This window comes from Dama dama, chromosome 19 (genome assembly GCF_033118175.1).
Source record: "Dama dama isolate Ldn47 chromosome 19, ASM3311817v1, whole genome shotgun sequence".
In the NCBI taxonomy this organism is placed as follows: domain Eukaryota; kingdom Metazoa; phylum Chordata; class Mammalia; order Artiodactyla; family Cervidae; genus Dama; species Dama dama.
The window spans coordinates 86,796,728-86,812,748 of NC_083699.1; positions in this window are offsets into that span (position 1 = coordinate 86,796,728).

Below are 16,021 nucleotides of genomic sequence, written 5' to 3' on the forward strand. Positions count from 1 at the left end.
CAGCCTGGATGCATTGTGCCTTGGGACCCAGCTCAGCCAGTCCACCCAGGAGAAGTCTCATCTGCTTTCAACTCAACAGTTAGAGTTTGCTCCTTTGCCTATAACAGCCACAAGGTTCTGCCTGGCCAGGCAGCAAACTCAGAAGTGTTCCCACAGCCAGCAAGTAGTTTCCTTACTTATGGGAAGTTTTTACACGAAGGCAAACTGGATCCCAGTTTGCTTCTCAAACACTCACTCTTCTGAACATGTAGACAGCCACATTCAATGTACAGAGCTCTGAATCCAACCTGAGAACACACAAAAGCTCAGTGTTCTTGGAGCTTTCTCTAAAAGTGGGTGTTCTGTACCAGCTGGAGATACTCTCGCCCCCCAGGACTCTCCCTTTGCAGAGTTCCACCATCATGCTTGGGGTTTCCCTGGTGGCTTAGCTGGTAAAGCGCCCAGGAGACACAAGAGGCAAAGTTTTGATCCCTGGGTGGGGAAGATCCTCTGGAGAAGGAAGATCTTCAGTATTCTTGCCTGAAAAATTCCATGGACAGAGGAGCCTAGCAGGGTCCATGGAGTCCTAGCCTAGCCTAACAGTCCATGGGGTCATAAAGAGTTGGATATGAATGAGGGTGCATGAATGTTCATGCACATGTGCACACACACACACACACACACATTGTGGCAAACAGTGCATTATCATGCTAATGTGAAATTTTAAACATAAGAAAGCTGAGTTCTACCAGCCAAGAACTGAGGGATGCTTTCAGTAGAACATACATCCTGGTGACGATAAGGGAAACCATTAACTCTGACTCAAATCAGCTTCCTGTTCAATCATGGGACACGTACCTGGACTGATGAACAGAGGTAAAATAATCGGGTAAGTGGCTCTCAAAGTTTGGTCCCCAGACCAGCAGCTTCAGCATCACCTGGAAACTTGTTAGAAATGCAAGTCACCCAGGCCCATATCAGACCTACTGAGTCAGAAATTGTGACTTGAGGCCCAGCCTTGAGTGCTTTCCTACCACGTGGACGTAATGGCAGCTTGTTTGGTTCTAATCTGCAGGACAGCAGCCTGCTTTCTGGGGGAAGTTGCCCAGATCCTCCTCTCCTTCCTGTGTCTGATGAACAAGGGTCCCTTAAGGGACCCTAGGGACCACCAGGAACCCTAGTACGGGGGTTATTAGCCTTGGCTCTGTGGGGTGACGGGTAGGGTGGCTGACCCCCTCTCGACCCTTCCTCAAAATCATATGTAGGGGCTTCTCGAGTGGCTCAGTGGTAAAGAATCCTCCTGCCAATGCAGGGGACATGGGTTCAATCCCTCACCTGGAAAGATCCCACATACTGCCAGGCAACTAAGCCCAGCATCACAACTACTGAAGCCTGCACTCCCTAGAGCTGGTGCTCCACAAGAGAAACCACTGCTGTGAGAAGCCCACACACTGCAGCTAGGGTGTAGCCCCTATTTGCTGCAACTAGAGAAAAGCCCAAGCAGCAATGAAGACTCGGCACAGCCAAAAATAAACAAATAATAAACATTTTTCAAAAATTGCATGCAAAATTGTGTGTACATATGCATTCTTCTGGGGAGACGGTCATAGATTCCCTCCCCCCTTCCGCAGTGAAAACATGAACCAGCCCCTTGAACCTCCTTTTCTGACTGCAGGGCCTTCTGCTGGTTTCAAGGCCACCGAGAGTAGGGAGAGGAAATGAAAGGAGCAAAGGTCCATCTTTTCTTCTGAGCAGCTCTGACAACATTCTTCACACACCCCTGCATCGCCCCCACAACATCCTGAGATGAGGGTGGCCTCCCCTCTTCTCCCCATCCCCCAAGTGACTAAGTGTGTGACCCACACATGACTCATCCAGCTCCTCCCACTGGGGTTAACACCACCTGCCGCTCAGGCCCCAACCTCCTGGGCAGAATTGGCAAAGTGGAGAGGAAACTTAGGATGCCATGATGGCATGAGACCACTTGGCAACCCTCCCCAGATGGAAACCAGGTTCGGAGAAGAGATGTAAGGCATATAGCTAAGGTTCCTGACATGTCATCATCTCGAATTCGTAACTGGTGGTTTGCAAAGGATTGTATATTAGTATTAGAATCATTTCCAGAGTTTGGGGAAAAAACCTTGCTGCCCAGGCCACACTCCTGAAGAATCAGGTGCAGTTGGCCTGGGTCAGAGCCCAGGTATGAAGAGTTTTTAAAGCTCCCCAGAGGATTCAGTTGATGGCCAGGGTTGAGACCACCAGATGGGTTCCATTTTTTATGCTAATTATATATATATATATATATTTTTTTTTTTTTTAATTTGGAGGCATACTTTTTTTTTTTTTTTTTTTTTGGCTGTGTGCAGGCTTTCTCTAGTTGTGGCCAGTGAGGGCTACTCTCTAGTTGCATTTTGTGGGCTTCTCTTTGCAGGGGCTTCTCCTGTGGCAGAGCACAGGCTCTAAATCATGGGCTCAGTAGTTGTTGCACATGGGCTTAGTTGCCCCATGGCATGTAGAATCTTCTTGGACCAGGGAAGGAACTCATGTCCTCTGCATTGGCAGGTGGATTCTTAACCACTGCACCACCAGGGAGCATTATGCTGATTCCTTGAACCATATAGTTTCCCAGTGAAAATTGGTTAATAAAAGAAGCAAGTGGGTTGAGGAGCCCAATCCTTCGTAAACTAACACTTGACTATGACGATTCTCTCTTCACCCAAGCTGGTCTCTCAGAGCCTGGCTTAACTTGTTGACCAGTCTGTCCAATCTAAAATGATGTACATGTATGACCCCAGATCCAGGGCCAGGCCTGGTGCTACAATGTTAATGCCAAATGTCTATTAAATGGATTAATAATAATTATAGATATCAGCAGGGGCTTCCATGCCTTCAAACCTAAGTCAGACAGACCTGTGCTGCCCTCCTCTGGCCCTGGTCCCCAGCCTACAGCAGCCCCAGGGCAGCTGCAGACTCAGTTTCTGAGGCTCCACAGCTGCCTTCCTCTGAAGTTCAGCCTCTGCCTCAGTTTCTACAAAGGAAGTCCACACTCAGTAGCCACCCCTGAGCTGTGCTGAGGACTTGGGGTCCCCAGGATGGCCCCTCAGCTGTCAAGGCCTCTCAGTTGGCCTTCACCCCACACCTTGCCCAGTTGCCATCCCACCCATGCCTCTTCTGACAGCAACCTCCCCCCACAACTAGTCAGCTAAGCACCTGCCCCTCAGATTCCCTCCCCCTCGCCTGGTTGGCTTTCTTTTGCCACAACCCCATAATCCCTTCCTAGGGTACAGTATGGTTCCAACTGTTTCATTTTTGGAGGGGCAGGTGTGCTATGCTGGGTGTTTGTTATGTGGCCTGGTCTTTCTCTAGTTGTGGCAGGCTTAGCTGCCTGCTGGCATGTGGAATCATCATAGTTCCCAGACAGGGATCGAACCTGCATCCCCTGCATTGGAAGGCAGATTCTTAACCACTGGACCACCAGGGAAGTCCCTGGGTCCAACTGTTAATGGGGGAGGCCAAAGTTCCAGTTTGCCTGTGACCGAGGAGTTTCCTGGGATGTGAGACTTTGAGTGTTAACCCAGGACAGTCCCTGGCAAACCAGGGCAGTGGCTCCCCCTATTAGTAATAAAAATTTTCACCTTGTTCTATAACAGCAATACTAATATTATCAGTTAGGTGGCAGTTCTCAAACATTAGCAACCATCATAATCCCCTGGGAGACTGGTTAAGGCTGATTCAGCAGGTCTGGGATGGGGCCTGAGCACTTGAGCTTCTCCCAAGTTCCTGGCACGTGATGCTGAGAACCCTGAATCAGCCAACCCACATTACTCGGTCCACACAGGGTACATGAACCAGACACACTAGTTACCAGCGAATGTTTCATGATACTAGCTTACAGTAAGCTAGGCACTGTGCTATTTGTGCATATTATCTCGTTTACTCTCCTCGGGCACCCATGAGGTAGGTGTTATGGCCCTTGTTTTACAGGAAAAGGTGAGGCCCAGGGACAGCCGGGGCTGATGGGGCTTGGCCTTGCTTACGGGTCCGTCTGGCTCCCAAGACTGTGCTGTGTACTGACACCCCCTCCACACCAAGGATGAGTTGGTCCCGCCAGTCACCCCACCCTCTTTTAATTTTAACTTGTTTGAGGCAAATCTTTCACTGCATCTCCCACATCCCCGCCTTCTTCCAAGTGAGCTGATTGCAGATCAACTTCCCCTGAGTGACTCAGCAGAGGCGTTTTGAACCTAGATCACTGTCATTTTCTGGAGCTTCTGCGCTGGGCCTCCTTCCAGGGACACCGCCTGGCCTGTCTGCTGCCTTTTTCCAGACTTTCTTCCTGAGCAAGGCTGGCCAGCCAGCAGTTAGCACAATGGGTGAGACCCAGGGGCCCCAAGTGCAGTCTGGGGCCTCCGGCCTCCAGCCTGTGGGAGCAGCCTGCAGCCAGGGGCTGCTTGGGATCCCACCTCAACCCTACATGAAGGTGACCTGGAGGAGTCGTTGATGCAGGCACCACAACCGTTTTCTGAGTCAATGTGACAACTATCCCTCACCCCCAAATGAATTCAGACTTTTGTTCCCTCTCTGCAGTTGGCATTGCTGAGATTCTGATATTACTGATGTGCAGGGTGGCATGGGGTGGGGCCATGAACATGGGTGCCCAGGTCTGGCCCAGCTGTGCTGCTGGCTGATGACTTTGGCAAGGCGCCCAACTGCTCTGTGCCTAGATTTCCTCATTTATCAGATTGTTCGGTTTGAATTAGACATATACACTTTAGAATAATGGCTGGCACGTGTGTGTGTGCTCAGTCATATCCAACTCTTTGGAACCCCGGGGGCTGTAGCCTGCCAGGCTCCTCTGTCCAGATTTCCCAGGCAAGATTAATGGAGTGGGTTGCCATTTCCTATTCCAGGGGATCTTCCCAACCCAGGAATCAAAGCTGTGTCTCCTGTGTCTCCTGCATTGGCAGGTGGATTCTTCACCACTGTGCCACCTGGGAAGCCAATGGCTGGCACAGGGAATGTCTTATTTAAGTGTTAGCCAAAATTCCAGAATCAAATCAGTAAATGCTTCTGGAGTGCCGACTAGTAACTACAGCCACCATTTATTGACCACTTCGCAACTGACCACCTACCAGTCATTGTGCTTTGCCTGGTTCACTTCACTTAAGACTTGGAGAGGCTGGGTGACTGCCCCAGTAAGTGAAGTGCTAGAATCCAGGCCAATCTGCCCCATGGGGTCCCCCTGCCTCCCTTGTGGGGCAGGCCTGGGCATCAACTGTCCTCCCTGGGATGGCCAGCCTGGAAGGCCCCGCCCTGTACCCCGCCCTCTGACTTCTGCCCCCCCCTCTCCCCCAAGTCCCCCCGCCCCATGCTCCTCATCTGCAAGGCAGTCTCCAGACTCTCCTCACTCTGCTGTTGCCTCTTCTCTCCAGGCCCAGGGCTGCTCTGAGCTCTGCTCTTACCCAGCTCCCCTTGTCAAGCCAAACATATTCTACCTTCATGGGAAGTCATTTGGAACCAGCATCAAGAGGTTTCAAATCCTCTGCCCTAAAAGTTCCATTCGTGGGGCCCTTTCCTAAAGAAATTGTCAAAGTTGCAAAGAATGGATGAACAAAGATGGTCTTTGCATTCAAAAGACAGAAAAAAAAAATTGGAAATGATCTAAGTGAACAGTAATTGGGCAAAATTAAATAAACAATGCAATACCTGTGACCAGCTAGTAAAGAGAAAATGTATGAACCAGCATAAGAAATGTACATTTCCTATACTTTGACCATCCCTGGTTGTTATCATCTTTTTCGAAATGTCTGCTTAACGGAAACGTGAAGAAAATGGCATCAAATTTCTATTTTATTTTCATTTCTTTGAGCACCAGTAGGATTGGACATTTTAAGCTTTTTATTTGACAGTTTTTATTCCTCAGAAATTGCTTATTCATGCTTATTTTCCTAGCATCTAATTAATCTTTTAATCTTATTTATGGTTTGTATAGATACTTCTAATTTTCAATGTTTAAAACAACAACAACAAAAAACTATTATTTTCAAGGCTTCCCTGGTGGTCCAGTGGTTAAGAATCTGCCTTGCAATGCAGGGGACACCAGTTCAATCCCTGGTCTAGGAAGATTCCACACGCTATGAAGCAACAAAGCCCACGTGCCACAACTATTGAGCCTGCACTCTAGAGCCCTGCGCCGCAACTACCGAGCCCGCTCTCTGCAACTACTGAAGCCCACACACCCTAGACCCATGCTCCACAAGAGAAGCCACCACTGTGAGAACCCCACTCACCACAACTAGAGAAAGCCCATGTGTAGCAATACAGACCCATCATAGCCAAAAAATAAAATAAATAAGTACATATTAAAAAACTATTATTCTCTCCTTTATGGTTTTCTGTCTTTGGTATTAAGGCTAACCAGGTTCTTTCTCACCCAAATATTTTATTCTGATACCTTTATATTTACACCTTTCCCCCAGATCACTTCCTATCCATTAAATAGCAAAATGAAATCATCCATACCTCATACCATTGTTCAGTTCAGTTCAGTTGCTCAGTCGTGTCCAACTCCTTGCGACCCTAATGAACTGCAGCACGCCAGGCCTCCCTGTCCATCACCAACTCCTGGAGTCCACCCAAACCCATGTCCATTGAGTGGGTGATGCCATCCAACCATCTCATCCTCTGTCGATCCCTTCTCCTCCTGCCCTCAATCTTTCCCAGCATCAGGGTCTTTTCAAATGAGTCAGCTCTTCACATCAGGTGGCCAAAGTATTGGAGTTTCAGCTTCAACATCAGTCCTTCCAATGAACACCCAGGACTGATCTCTTTAGGATGGACTGGTTGGATCTCCTTGCAGTCCAAGGGCCTCTTCCTTGGACTCTCATACCATTGTAGTGAAAGCTTTCATAGAAAGCTCTAGAAACAATTCTGGCACATAGTAGGTGTTCTGTCATCAACTTTACTTCATTGGAAATGTATTCTGGAATTAAGAGTGAAATAAGTATTATCTTTCGTGTTAAGCCAGTTGTCCCAATAAAAAGCCTGTGTACGGAAGGCAGTCTTTTTGTTGAGCCCAGAATTCCAGGGGGAATTCCCTTCACAGAGCAGTAATCTGAGGGTAAGTTTGCTCCAAAGCGTCCTGTGAACCCTCTCACCCAGAACTTTTCCCCGGGCCAAGTTCAAGACCTCTGTCACAACAGGTTTCCTAACGGTAGGGGGCAAAGCCAAGTCACACTCAGTCGGATGCCATCTCCCTCTCCAGTCCAGCTTCAGGGCCTCCTGAATTTAAGGCCTCAGTCTTTGCATAAACCCCCACTTCACTTGGGCCTCAGGGGCCAATGAGATCCATGTTTCTCTAACCACACCCTTCCCACAGCCCACTAAGTCTGTTTCAACATGGTCACTAGCTGCCCCCAATTTGGCCAGCATATGCCCCAGCAGGAGCCAGGGGAAGAACTTGCTCTGTGCTGGGGCATAGTGAGGGGGTGAGGGGTGCTCTAGCACTGGGAAGGAGGGGGGGGGCGGGTACCCAGCCAAGCTCCCAGGCCACTGCTGGTTCCTGGATTCAGTCAGGGCCAGATTTTCTCTGTCTAACACTCAGACAGTGTTAGTTTCTCTCCCTTGTCATTCACTTCTGCAAGGAAGTTCTTCAGAAGTGACACACATTTTCACTGGGCGGGGGTATAGTATTGAAGGCGGGGGAAGGAGATGGATTTATTGACACAGATATTTTCTTTTAGGGCAGCAGTCCCTAACCTTTTCAGCACCAGGGACTGATTTCATAGAAGACAACTTTCCCACAGACTGGGGAAGACTTGATGGTTTCCAGATGATTCTCTTAAGGACCATACAATCTAAATCCCTTGCATGTGCAGTTCACAGTAGGGTTCGTGCTTCTGTGAGAATCTAATGCTGTTGCTGACCTGCAGGAGGCAGTGCTCAGGTGGTGCCAGGAGCGATGGGGAGCAGCTAGAAATACAGGTGAAGCTTCACTTGCTGGCCCACCGATCACAGCCTGCTGTTTGGCCTGGTTCTTAACAGGCCATGGATTGGTACCAGTCTGTGGCCCCAGGGGTTGGGGCCCCTGTTTTAGGCCAAGAGCTGAAATGCTACTTATTGAGGGCTTGCTCTGTGCTGGGCAGGGCTGGGTCTGTTGCATGGGATGGGGAACCACTGACCAGACATTTGTGGGAATGATGCCCTGGGGTTGCACAGCAGCCAAGCCCAGAGCTGAGGGCTTCCCTCACCAGGTCTCCCCTCACTTAGTCCCTAGGAGGAGGACACTAAACTCCTCTCAGGAGAGGAACCTGAGCTTCAGAAATGTTAAACAGATCTCCCCAGTTCTCAGAGGCCAGAGTGGCAAAGCCTGGACTACAAGGGTGCCCTCCAAGCCAGCCCCAAACAGGGGTCTGAGGACACTGCCTCACTAACCATGTGGCCTTGGCAAGTTATTCCAGCTCCATGGATCAGGGTCCCCTCATGTGAAAACCAAACCCATGTGACTACAGTCCTCTAGTGTCATGAAGATTGAACGTTGATGAATCCACAGAGCTTATATGGTATGTGTCTGGCATATACAGAGTACGTTCTCGATATTTGCTAGCTGTTGTTCTTGGCACTACCAACATGATGTTTGAAGTAGTAGCAGCAGCACTAAGTGGTATGTGTTACCCCCATTTGAAGGTCTCCTTGCCACCAGGCCAGTTTCCCTCTTGTCCACCAGGTGGCGCCATCGCAGAGCAGATGGGTCCCTTGCCAGCATCTCGTGGTGGGGTTGGGCCCAAAGGCCTCTGACTGGGCTCCCAGGGTAAGATTCCTGGGATATCAAGGGTCAGACCCCTCTACCCTGCTCTCACTCCACCTTCTGGGCCTTTCTGCCTTCTAGAACAGCAGCTTGTATCCAGATTCAGGTACACCATGGGACCCAGGCTGTGTAGCAAGTTCACCATACATTTCACAAATGGTTCACACATGCCCAGGCTGGAGAACCCTCTTAGGAACCATTAGATGAACCCCAGTACATACCCCGCTATGGGTCTAAACACCCACAAACCTAAGTCCCTGGCCTCTGACCAGGGCTGATCACCCTGTAACCAGCATTTAACAAAATGTTGAAAGTCTCTGCCTCAATCATAGATGGAGCTTATTAACAGGGCAGATTCCAAAGCCTCCTGGGCCAGTGGTTCACAAGTCCCTGGTAACTTGTGAGAAATGCACATTCTCCCCACCCTGCTGCTGCTGCTAAGTCACTTCAGTCGTGTCCGACTCTGTGCAACCCCACAGACGTCAGCCCACCAGGCTCCCCCGTCCCTGGGATTCTCCAGGCAAGAACACTGGAGTGGGTTGCCATTTCCTTTTCTAACGCGTGAAAGTGAAAAGTGAAAGTGAAGTTGCTCAGTCGTGTCCGACTCTTTGTGACCCCATGGACTGTATGTAGCCCACCAGTCTCCTCCATCTGTGGCATTTTCCAGGCAAGAGTGCTGGAGTGGGTTGCCATTGCCTTCTCCTCTCCCCACCCTAGACCCACTGAATCAGAGACTTGGGTGGGGTCAGTGACCTGTGGTTCACAAGCCCTCCAGGTGACTCAGATGCACTGAGAAGATTGAGATATACTAGCCAGCACTCTCTCCTCTTCTATGGCCGCAGGACTCCTCCTTTCCACAGCTCCAGTGGGTCTACTTCCTTTTAAAAAAATTTTTTTTTCTTGTGATGAGAACTTAAAAAATTTTTTTAAATTTATTTGGCAGTGCCTGGTCTTAGTTGTGGCATTTGGGATCTTTACTGGCATGGGGGATCTAGTTTCCCAACTAAGGATCGAACCCAGGCCACCTGCATTGGGAGCGCAGAGTCTTAGCCACTGGACCACAAGGGAAGTCCCATAATTCATAACTTCCAAGAGGCTGAACTGTCTTGTCAGTGGTTTGTGTGGTATGCCACCTGACAGGGTTGTGACAGGTGTTTTCACTTATGATGGTGCTCAGAATTATTGTGGTTTTAGTTTTTAATCTTGATGGAAATGTGTAATGTTTTCATGACAGTTGCTTAGCAAATAGAACCCTGACTTGTGATAGCCAGTCTCATCAGATTTCATGATCTCTCTTGTTTCCAGCAGCTACACTATTTTTCTCCTCAAAGGGAGGTTGCACTGAGGTGGCCCTGTGACAGCATAAAGGGGGAGGAGATGCGGGTCCTGCCCTCCTCCACCCCCTCCCACCATGATGTTATGAGAGCCCCTGCCCTCAAGAAGTGCCAGGCCTGGGAAGGCAGCAGCATGCTACCCGAAGGAATGATTCTGTGCCTCCGACTCCCCTACTCTTTAGAAAGCTCAAAATCTCAAATAGATGAATAAACTTTTTGCAGAAAGTGTGAACCATTTGTTCCTTTCTCTCCAGGTCACCTCTAAGGGAGGAATTTCACAGAACTCAGCGTTGCCATCCAAATCCCCCAAACATGTGGTGAAAAGGAAGCAATAGACTTATTTCCTGTGAAAATGGACCTGGTGGCATCTTGTAAACAAGGTTCTCTTACTGATGCTGGAAGCTCCCAGAAAATAAAAGATTTTTAAAATTTTAATTACAGATAAATGTATATGTTTCTCAGAAACCCTCAATCCAATTCTCATGATTCTGTAGTGATTTGAATGGGCATCCTGGGTGGCTAAGTGGTAAGGAATCTGCCTGAAGTTCAGGAGACATGAGTTTGATCCCTGGATCAGGAAGATCCTCTGGAGAAGGAAATGTCAACCCACTCGGATATTCTTGCCTGGGAAATCTCATGGGCAGAGGACATTGGCAGGCTACAGTCCATGGGGTTGCAAAAGAGCTGGACACAACTTAACAGCTAAACAACAACAACAAACTGGGTTGAATAGTGGCCCAAAAAGAGATATGTCCAAGTCCTGAACTCCAGTACTTGTGAAGGTGACTTTATTTGGAATGAGGGTCTTTGCAGATGTAATTAAAGATCTAGTGATGAGATTATCCTGGATTTAGGGTGACCCCCAAACTCAATTCCCAGGTGGCTCGGTGGTAAACAATCCACCTGCCAAGCGGGAGACTCGGGTTTGATCTCTGGGTTGGAAAGATCCCTGAAGAAGGAAATGGCAACCCATTCCAGTATTCTTGCCTGGGAAATCCCATGGACAGAGGAGCCTGGGGGACTACAGTCCATGAGGGCATAGAGTTGGACACTACTGAGCGACTAAGGAGCAGCAGCAGCTAAGTTTAATATCCAGTGTCTCATAAGAAAAAGGAGACAAGATCAAAGACACACAGGGGAGGCTTAAGTGAGGACGAAGGCAGAGACTGGAAGATGAAGTTCCAGCTCAAGGAGCACCAAGCTTTGCTGAGAGCGTCCAGCATAAACTGTCCTGTCAACACCTTAGTTTCAGACTTCTGGCCTCCAGAACTAGGAGAGGATGGATTTCTGTTGCTTTAAGCCACCCAGTTTGTGGTAATTTGTTCCATCAGCCCTAGGAAACTCACACATGTGCGACTTTAGGGCAATAAATGGCAAAGTCTATAAAGAAAGTGATTTTCTGACAAAGTGTGTATTGCCAAATATGAACCATAGACAGGTAGAAAACTTGAGGAATTCAGTGACAGTAGAAGAACTTGGAAACACTGTTACGGATTTATCACTTTAAAAGGTACCATGCCAGGGCTTCCCCGGTGACTCAGTGGTAAAGAATCTGCCTGAGACATAGGTTCAATCCCTGATCTAGGAAGATCCCTAATGCTGTGGAGCAACTAAGCCCATGCACCACAACTGCTGAGCCTACCCCCTAGAGCCCGTGCTCCACAAGAGAAGCCATTTCAATGAGAAGACTGCACACCACAATGAAGAGTAGCCCCCACTTGCTGCAACAAAACCCCAGTGCAACCAAAAAAGAAGGCATCATGCCAGGACTTTGCTGGTGGCCCAGTGGTTAAGAATCTACATTGTGATGCAGGGGACTTGGTTTTGATCCCTAGTAGGGCAACCTACTCCAGTATTCTTGCCTGGGAAATCCCATGGACAGAGGAGCCTGGGGGACTACAGTCCATGATGTCACAACAGAGTTAGTCGGACATGACTTAGTGACTCAACAGCAACAAGGGCTTCCCAGTAGCTCAGATGGTAAAGAATTTGCTTGCTAATACAGGAGACCAGGGTTCAATCCCTGGGTTGGGAAGACTCCCCTGGAGAAGGGCATGGCAACCCACTCTAGTATTCTTGCCTGGAGAATTCCATGGACAGAGGATCATGGTGGGCTACAGTCCATAGGGTTGCAAAGAGTCAGACACAACTGAGCAACTAACACACACAAGGGAACTGAGATACCACAAGCCATGGGGCAGCTAATCCCATGCACCGCAACTACAGAGGCCATGCACTCCAGACCCTGCGAGCCACAACTATAGAGAGCCCGTGTGCCTCACTGAACAATCCCACCTGACACAACAAAAATTTCATGTGCTGCAACTAAGACCTGAGGCGACCAAATAAATTAATAATAATTTTAAAAAGGCACCATGCCAAGACGGTTTTACAGCTAACTTTTACTTAACTTCCCCCAAAGAAACAATTTCCTTGTTATTCCAACTTTACAAAACTATAGAGAAAAGCCCCTGAGTAATTTCATGAAGCTAGAAATACCCTAGTATCAAAGTCTGGTGAAACAAGTAGAAAAAAATAAATGAGAAATTTCATGTGTGAAAACAGGGGCAAACGTTAAAAGATGCTAATAAACCTAGCTGTGTATAAAGAGAATACTTATTCCACACAAGGGATATTAAAAACAGAGTTTGGGCAGAACCCCACAGGCCAAGGAGAAGGGCAGAGTTGTCTAGCACCTCCTTTCCTTGACGTGCCAGTCACCTGACTTCTGCCCACCCAAGAGAACCCTCCAGATCACGAGGTTACTAGAGGGGCTGAGGAGGAGGAGTGCAGAGGCGTTTGGAAAGTGAGTGTTAGCAGTGAGCGTAATCCCCACCACTACCACCTGGCCTTGCACTGCAAGTCAGAGGAGAGGTTCCTGAAACCTGAGGGGACACAAGACCCGATAAAGACTCAAGGTCAGCACCTGGCTGGAGTTGCCCTTGTCTGACAGCAGATGATTGCTGAGGACTGTCTTAAAACAGGCCGGCACTTCAGATCTTCAGACCGTCAGCATTGGCCTGTGCCTATTTCCTGTGGGCCAGCAGTGGACCCCATGGAAAGAGTGGTATTTAGTAGAGATTCCCCAAACTGGGCAAAAGGAGAGCCGGGGACCGAGAGGAGAGGTCAACACTTGCCAACACGAGGAGGCACAGCCTGGGTTAAAAGCTCTACACAAGAGAGCCTCAGTGTTGGGGGAGCAAGCCCCCCTCAGTAACTGTGAATGCAACACAGCCCAGGGTACCAACACCAGGTGACAAAGTACCAGATTAATAGGACCTTCCCACTCCTCATCTCTGCTCTCCCCCAGACAGTCCCCACGATGGTTAATTTTACGTGTTAACTTGACTGGAGCATGCACTGCCCAGATATTTGGTTCAGTATGATTCTAGGTGTGTCTGTGAGCATGTTTCTGGATGAGATTAACACTTGAGTCCATGTGCTGAGAAAAGAGGATGGCCCTCCCCAGTGTGGGTGGACATTGCCCACTCCATTGAGGACCTGAATAGAATAAAAAGATGGAGGACAGGAGAATTCGCTCTCTCTGCCTGACTGCTGAGCTGAGATAATCAGTCTTTTCCCGCTCCTCGGGAATTTGGACCCGGCTGAGACACAACCCCAGCTCTCCTGGGTTTCCCACATAGACCCAGATGCGGGGACTTCTCAGCTTCCAGAATCATGTGAGCCAATTCCTCATAAAAACTTATTTCAATGTAAATATAGATATCCTACTGGTTCGGTTTCTTTGAAGAATCCTGAGGAATACAGCCCCCAAAACAGCACTTAAGAAAGAACTAAAACCCCTGTCCCGTTCTCAGATCTCCTAGTCAGAGGCAGAGCTAAAGGGGAGGAGAAATTTGAATTAGATAAAACACTGGAGTTTTAAATATTGGATTGAATAGAGCCTTTTAGTTACTAAAATGAAACTCTCCTTAGACCAGAAATAATTATGAAAGCTGAAAGCTTTCCAAGATTTCATCCAGAGTGAAGAGGAGCACACCCATCAAGTGGGCTTGAAGGACAGTGGGAAAATTTTGCTTTCTGCTTGTACCTTACTAAGTAGACATTTGTGCAATAAGCTGCTTTCCCCAGGAATGCCAGTGTGGCTCAGTAGGAGGAGAAGTTAAAAATCATGTGGTCATATCTGTACATGTCATTTGATAAAGTTCAGTACACTTTCCTATATACTGAATACAGTGTTTTCCTATGTACAGTATAGGAAATACACTGAATAAAATAGGACTAGAAAGAAACTACCTAACATTAAAAAAACTGGATACTGAAAACAAAACAAAAAATAGTATCTATTTTTATTTTAAAAATTCAGAAAAGTACAAAGAAAACCACAAATCATGCATATTCCCATAACCTAGAACTAATAAAACATTTGCTCATTGTTTTTTTTAAAAGAACAGTTATTCTACTGCATAATCATATTTGTTAAGATTCAAAAAATGTAGAAAAACACAACTACACAGTTTTTGGTTTTTTAACCACCAACCAGGAAAATCATCATTAACGCTAGGTAAACATGTTCCCAAGCACCTTTCAATAGGAGTTTCCATGGTGGCTCAGATGGTAAAGCATCTGCCTGCAATGTGGGAGACCCAGGTTCAATCCCTGGCTCAGGAAGATCCCCTGGAGAAGGAAATGGCAGCCCATTCCAGTAATCTTGCTTAAAAAGTTCCATGGACAGAGGAGCCTTGTGGGCTACAGTCCATGGGGTCACAAAGAGTCAGACATGACTGAGTGACTTCACAGTCACTCACCTTTCTATACATATTTACAGTAGCAATAGTTACATAAGTGAGAATTTAATTTTACTGAAATTTACACCTATTGAATGAGAAATATAGGCCTTTCCTTATAATATCTTCATCTGGTTTTGATATTAAAGTAATACTGGCTTTGTAAAACTGTCAGGGAATGTTTAACAGGAGGATTCCTATGTGCTGTTTCTCATAAATCCTCTGTTCCTTATCAGTTTCTGGCAACAGAAATGAGTGGAACGGCACGCCACTCCCAGAACTGAGGTCATAGGAGACATGCATGAATCTCCTTCAGTAAACAATCTCCTTATGACAAAACTGCTTAGTCTTAATCCTCTTTCTTGAGATATGGATTGTCTCCTGACCCTATGACCATTGTTAATCCCTTGTTCCCTTGGTAACAGTTGCTGTACATTTGGTTTTCTGATCTTTATCATTGTTGAAAAAAATTCCTTGTACAACAGCCTATATATACTCACAGAAAGATCATTAAAGCACCTTTACTCCACCAGAGCTTGGGTCCCCATGTCTTGTCTTTCCTTCTCTCTCTCTCTCTCTCTCTCTCTCTGGCTAATTCTCCGGAGCGTAGAAACCCCCCAAGCTCATTCTCCTGCCTGGGCTTTCAAGACCCCCTCGAGAGGGTGCCCTGTGCCTTCATGAGCAGTGCAAGCCCTGTTCTAGGGTTTTATTGGTTCTCTGCATAAACCAGGGAGTATCAGCTTCTTTCTCTCTTTCACTTTCTTATTTCAACTCCAGACCACCAGGTTCCAGTCCATTAAAGGACCACAACAAGTGGCACCTGAACAGGGACCTGGTATATGTGGCATTTCGCACAGAGTGACTCATGGCCTATTGTGGTCACTAAGTACTAAGACATGGATCAAACGGCTAAAAAGCCCCATCATTTCTCTACTTTACTTCACCATTTATTTAAATCTCAGGGACTTTTGGTTTTGCATCAATGAATAGAGGCTTACCTTCAAACAGTGGTTAAATGCAATCCTTGGTTCCTTGATAAAGACAGTTTTGATTTAGAAATTTGCCACCAGGTCAAAAAAAAATGTTGAACGAGTCACCAGACAGGGAAAAAATATTCCAATTGATTTCTGGCCCATATGGGTTCTCATTAAAGC